Source organism: Vicia villosa, linkage group LG3 (assembly GCF_029867415.1).
Source record: "Vicia villosa cultivar HV-30 ecotype Madison, WI linkage group LG3, Vvil1.0, whole genome shotgun sequence".
NCBI classification, from domain to species: Eukaryota; Viridiplantae; Streptophyta; class Magnoliopsida; order Fabales; family Fabaceae; genus Vicia; species Vicia villosa.
In genome coordinates, this window is record NC_081182.1 from 47,592,460 (window position 1) to 47,598,990 (window position 6,531).

Genomic DNA, 6,531 nt, shown 5'->3' on the forward strand with positions numbered 1-6,531 from the left:
TTAACGAATAGATTAGTTATTAATTATTATTAGGAAATTATTCCAAAATACACAAAAATACATTATTTTCATTGAATTAATAAAATACAAAAATATGTCATCTTTTCTTTTAATTAGAAAATTAATTAACTTGTATATATTTATTAGGTTTTTCCGATTAAAAGATTCACATCGTTTGTAAATAATTACCAACATTTATACTAATATTGTTTCATCACAAACATATCTCATAAATTCAGATTAAAAATTGGTGAATGTACATTCATTCGTTTGAGTGTCCGAAGGCTTAGCGCACGCTTTGTGGGCTCAATTATTCTCTTCCGCACCTAAAATTAACTCAAACACACTTAAATTATCTTTCACGCCCCCATGCGTCGAAGCTTTTCAAATCAAATGAATCATTTTTCTAAATTAAAATCAACCAACCTACAAAATTTTTTAGACGAACTACAGTGCTCTGATTTTCTCATTGCACTATATGAGAATACGTAGGCACGTGGTTTCAAACCCTGGCGAGCTCAATAGTAAAAATAAAACATCTCCCCCATTTTTCTTTGTAAATAAATAAATAAACAAGCATGCAAACATTCCCTTATCAAACAAACTTGACCCTATCCTATTAAAAGGTTCCCATTGAGTTCAACGGATGTGAGGGGTGCGTAACACCTTCCCCTTGCATAACCGACTCCCAAACCCTAAACTGAATCGATGACCATGTTTTGTCCTATTTAAGGGTTTTATCGATGTTTCCCTTCAAATAAAAAATTCAGTGGTGACTCTGTTATATCTCGAGTGTGCGATGCACTCGGGTATTTTTCTTGACGTGACACAAGGTATGGTCGAGGTTTGTTTTACCAAGGGGCTAATGTATTGGTCAAAAAGTACATATGTGAATTTTATGCCTGTAAGGGCGAAGGTACTCAGAGGCCTTAAGACGAAACTCTTCGGAACTGAAGTAGGTTGTGTGGTTCAAGGTTTAACTAGTATAATCTCTGGTGTGATCTCTTTGACTTTATCTTTTTTACTTTATATCTTTTATTTTTCTTTATCCTCTTATGTTTGGAGTCACTTGTTTCACAAGTGGCATCAGAGTCTAACTCTTGTTATAAGACTAATCCACTCAAAAGGTAGGGCTTCAAACAATTCAATAAGAAAATCCTTACCTTTAACAAAGATGGACATGCTTATTGAAATGAGAAGATGAAATTTTTTATAGAGTGGATAGATAATGTTATCTAGGTCGTTGAAAAATGGTTCATTTGTTCTCACATATCTAGTTGGTGGTGTTGTGGAAAACAAATATAAAGAAATATGGACCAAAGAGGATAAGGAAAATGTGTATTACACTTTAAAAGCAAAAACTATCATCTTTATTGCTTTAGACATGAATGAGTTTTTTTTGTGTTTCACCTTTTAATTATGCAAAAGAAATGTGGGACACCTTCAAAATAGCCATAAAGGTACGACCAATTTTTTTAAAAAAAAGCTAGAATAAACACATTAATTAACCCATGAGTATAAATTGTTTAGAATGAAATATGAGGAAAATATTTAGGACATGGAAAATGGTTTGTTCTTCTTGTTAAATCATTTTAGAACTCTAGGCAAAAACTTTCTAATTGAAGATTTTATTAACAAATTTCTTAGATGACTAAACCACAACTGACAACCTAAAGTCATTGTGATTTATGAATCTAAAGATTTACCTTCAATGAATTTGTCTACCGTATTTGAAAAATTACAAGAACATGAAATTGAAGTAAAAAGGCTATTTAAGAATGAAGAATGTGATGAGAAAAAGAAAAGACTTGCACTAAAAGATACAGATGTCAAAGACATGAAGCCGAAAGATAAAGAGTGTCAAAGTGAAAGTAATGAAGACATGCATCTCATATTTCAAAAATTCAAAGAATTCATAATGCACGAAAACATCCTTCAAATGGCCAAAAACAAAGTAAAGAAAGATGAACCTTCATACTAACATATTTTTAGTGCAGAAATAAATGTCAAATAAAGGCTGAATGTCTGTAGAATCAAATAAAATCTAGTATATAAAAAAGACCTCAAAAAATCAGGAAAAAACTTACAATGCATGAGATGACAACGACATATACTCGTACGATAAATCTGAAAAAGAGAAATAAATCTACCACTAACCATAATCCTAATTTAAATATATTCTAAATTAACTACTTATATTAGGATCAAAATCACTAGAGATATAAATTACAAAAATAAATATAGTAATGATACTTGTCCGTATTTTGTAAACCAATAAGTAGCACTGAAATACTATAATAAAGTGAACTCATCAAAGCAATTCTTCAAGCATTTTTCTGTAAAACCTTTATTAATATTTACCACTTTAATGAAATGAAATATTTACTATTTTCATATATAATCACTATCCTTTTTAAGTGAATATATAAACATTATCATACTACACACCATTAATTAACATCAACCATATTCATGTCCAATATGTATTTGTGATGCTGAAATTTGTTTGAAGTCATATATTACTTCAATTTTGGATTGTTAAGTGCATGAATATGTGAGGGCAACTTTATTTTTTGTGCTAATAACCACACCAACAATATCATATTGTTATGCACTATACCGAATTTGGTCCAAGACCCTTCCATCTGACAATCGTGACTTTTGCTGAACAAGAAAATACTCACGATACTTGATAGTTTTAAACAACGGCTTCTCTTTTTCTTTCTCCAATAGTTTAGGAACAGGTCCAATTTCATTATCTAGTGCGGGTCCATTCACCACCACAACACTAACCCTAGTGTCCTTGTTGTTCAAAATTGCACGATGTAATACACTTGAGTATTTCCCATTACTCACAGCCTAATCAATAATTAGGATAAACATTAATTAAACCCTTAAAGTTGAGGGTTCAAAATGACAATAAGAAAAGCTTAGTTACCTCAAGTTGATCTCCAATATTGACAACTAGACAATTGGAAATGGGATTGATATTGACCCATTTGCCCTCATGTTTAACTTGAAGTCCTCCAATTCCATTTTGAATGAGAAAGGTTAAGAAGCCAACATCAGAATGTGAAGGCAAGCCAAGAGCAAGGTGTGGTTGTGGACATGGGGGGTATAAATTTACAGCAAAGATTTGTAAGCCAGAATCAAAACCAGAGGATTCAATTATGCAATTGGATTCTAATCCCAAACTCTCTGATATTCCTTGAATTAATTTCTAGCTACACATGTGATTTTTTGGCTATACTCAAACCCAACTTCCCTGCACAAACATTTGGATTAGCAACAAAGACCATTGAAATGTACAATTCTATTATAGTTTTGGAATAGACATCTTATGTTCTTAGCAATTCAAAGATATATTTTCTGTACTTATAAACTAGCATATTGTGATGGTCTTTATTTTATTAATTTGTAAAATGATGTTTTTGATAATTATATGCATGTTATTGATGGTTTGAAACTATGTATTGTGGATGAGAGAAAAAACCAATGTTATGGCACTAAATATTGTGACATTTCTTAATAGGTACAATTATTAGATTACTAAATGAATCCGTGCTTAGTATCCCGAAGTTCACTAATTGTAATGCTTGTGGAAATTGTTTTAAGGGTAAACAATGTAACAAATTTAAAAGAAGTGCACATATAAGCTCGAACCTATTAGAAATCATAGATAAAGATGTTTGTTTTCCAAACATGGACATAAGTAGTTTGAAATACTATCTTACTTTATAGATAATTATTCAATATATATATATATATATATATATATATATATATATATATATATATATATATGTATGTATATTATTTTTCCTTCGTTCTACGGATGATAATTTAAATGCTGGTAAAGTTTTAAGGATGAGGTAGAGAAACACTATGGAATATAAATAAAAATAGTGAGATCCAATAGAGGTGGATAGTATTATGGTAGATACTTAGAGAATAGGAAAGTAGCCAGTACAATTGTAAAGTTTCTTCAAAAGCATGAGATTGATTCACAATACATTATGTCTTGTTTTCTTGACAAAAATTGAGTGTGATGAAAAGAAAAAAATTAAACTTTAATGGACATGATAAAAAGTATAGGGAGTAATACAAATATAAGAATCATGATGATTATGAGTTAAATGAACCAAATGAAAAAATGTTAATTTTCCATTGTGTGGCATTTTCTTAAGTAATCATTAAAAGCTTTAAAAAATGTACATCTTCAACAAAATTACCTGAAACCTGGTGGTTTGTGAGGAAAAATGAACTGGGGAGCCATTAAGACTTTGAGAAAATCTCTCCAATAATGAACATTCTCTGCTGGAGGATGAAAGCTAGTGCCATACCTGATGGGTGAGACAGGCTCACCATTATCAGAAAACTCCTTCTTTTCCTCCATGGGCAAATCATGAAACTCGCGAGATTTTTTCATCAACTCTTCCATTAGACTCTCGGGAACTCCATGATTTATGAGCTGAACATGCACACATCTAAATATCATTTGGGAAAAATAGTATGAAAAAAAGATAGTAATAGAAAGGAAGAGTTACCATGAAGAAACCCCATTCAGCGCATGCCTTGCCGAGTTCCTCAACGGTTTTGGTATGGATTTGAGGATCATCTGAAGTGAGGTGAGAAAAATCAATGACTGGAACGGATGCTGCAAAGTCATCTGCAACATCATGAGTATCTGTAACGGAATGGTAATTGGAAGGGATTGGAGAGGCTCCGTTTGATTCAGCAAAGGCTTTAATGCTTGAAATATTTGTTGAAACTGAAGCCATGGATATTGTATCTTTGAGTGGTTGATGTAAAATAGAGAAAATGAATGAAGTGGTTTTGAAGAAAATAAATTAGAAGAAAAAGTTGTATATGCATCAGTGTTGTTTTCTCAATGTAATAATAGTTATCACTTAAGATGACAGATGCTAAAAGACAAAACGTCGTCGTAGCCAAGTAGTAATGTACGTGTTCTCTTCAAATACTGATTGATACTCATAGCCCAGTACGCAACATTAGAAGCCCAATGGGCCCTTTTCAAAATACAAAGAATGAGAAAATAGGAATAACTTAAAAATGGAGTTGCGGGGAATCGAACCCCGTGCCTCTCGCATGCGAAGCGAGCGCTCTACCATATGAGCTACAACCCCTTGATGTTAAACGTTCCGTTAGTACCCTATTGACGTAATTCTGTGGCGTGTTTTAGTTTAACATAACAAGTGAGTGGCATATGGATCACGTGATTGACATAATAAAATTTTATTTTATTTTTTTTACTATAATTAACACTAAAATTTGAAATTTAACATTAGCTCATCATCTTGATTAATGAAATTTAGTAAAATGTGTCATTCACCTTCTTTGTTCTTCATGGTTCAGAGACATATTAACTATTCCGAGTATAATTTTCATGAACAATCATCTCACATCAAATTGAACTAGACTTTTCATTCAACAAATTAAGCTAAACAAAAAATTTTGAATATGGAACTATTAATTGCATTTTAGTGTAAGATTAAAAAATTCATAATAAGTGCTCGTCATACCAAAATTCAATTCACGTTGTATATAAAAATAATATAAAATAGATTCACTTATAATATAAAATATAAGTATTTCAAGAGACTTCAAAACCAACAAAGTCTTAGGCTATGTTTAGGAGTTTAGAGGAGAAGGGAGGGGAGTGCTTTGGAAAATAGGAAGAATTGGGTGAAAAGGATAAAAAGATTTTGGGTAGGAGGGTTTTGAAGGGTTTGAGTTTATTCATAACACCAAAAACCCCATAAAATGGGGAACTCAAAAATTGTATTGAAGTAGGGTTTTGGAGGATTTTGAAGGGCTTACATAAATTTTCCAAATATCTTTTAGGTTGTTATAGTATTCTGAAAATTAAAATTTAGTAATGATAATGACTCTTTTATCATTCTAAACAAAATCATTTTTTTAAAAAATGTCAAATATTTTTCTATATTTTTATAAATTTTCGTTTTTAGAAGCCTTCCCCTATCCCCTCCCCTCCAAACTCCCAAACATAGCCTAATGGTTTTTGCAAAATATCCGGTAGTGATGCCCAAATCCATAACCAAATCTAAATTACTTTTAAATATTCGGATATACTGAATGGTTATTAACTGGTTTAGTTATTAATGGTTTGGTTATCCACTCATATAATTTGAATATAATTAAATGGTTATTAACCGATTAAATTATTTTAGATTTAGTTATAATCCGGTTATTATCCAAATCCAAATATTTTAATTCTCAAAATAATTTATTTTAAAAAAAAAAAATCGGAAAAAATAATTTTTCAAATTGGATTTTTTAAAAAAAACCGGTTATATAATTATAACCAAATTTATAGCCAGTTTTGATTAAAGTGTGATTATGGTTATAAATCCAAATCATTTAAATAGTTTTAAAATGGTTATGATTTGGTTTTTAAAAATATTCAACCATATGTTCATCCTAATTGATCATATTTGTGACTGTTCTTCTTCACTTAAACTCAAACTTTAAATTTCTTACTTTTTACGT

The 6,531-nt window shown here is 30.7% G+C and overlaps 1 non-coding gene and 1 pseudogene across 1 annotated transcript; both read right to left on the reverse strand.

Moving 5' to 3' along the window:
• Positions 1-2,364: 2,364 nt before the first annotated feature.
• LOC131655639 (2-oxoglutarate-dependent dioxygenase 19-like) lies at positions 2,365-4,863 on the reverse strand (annotated as a pseudogene).
• A 211-nt stretch (positions 4,864-5,074) lies between these two features.
• TRNAA-CGC (transfer RNA alanine (anticodon CGC)) lies at positions 5,075-5,147 on the reverse strand. The gene has a single exon. It is a non-coding gene; the product is annotated as a tRNA-Ala (tRNA).
• Between the last annotated feature and the right edge of the window lie 1,384 nt (positions 5,148-6,531).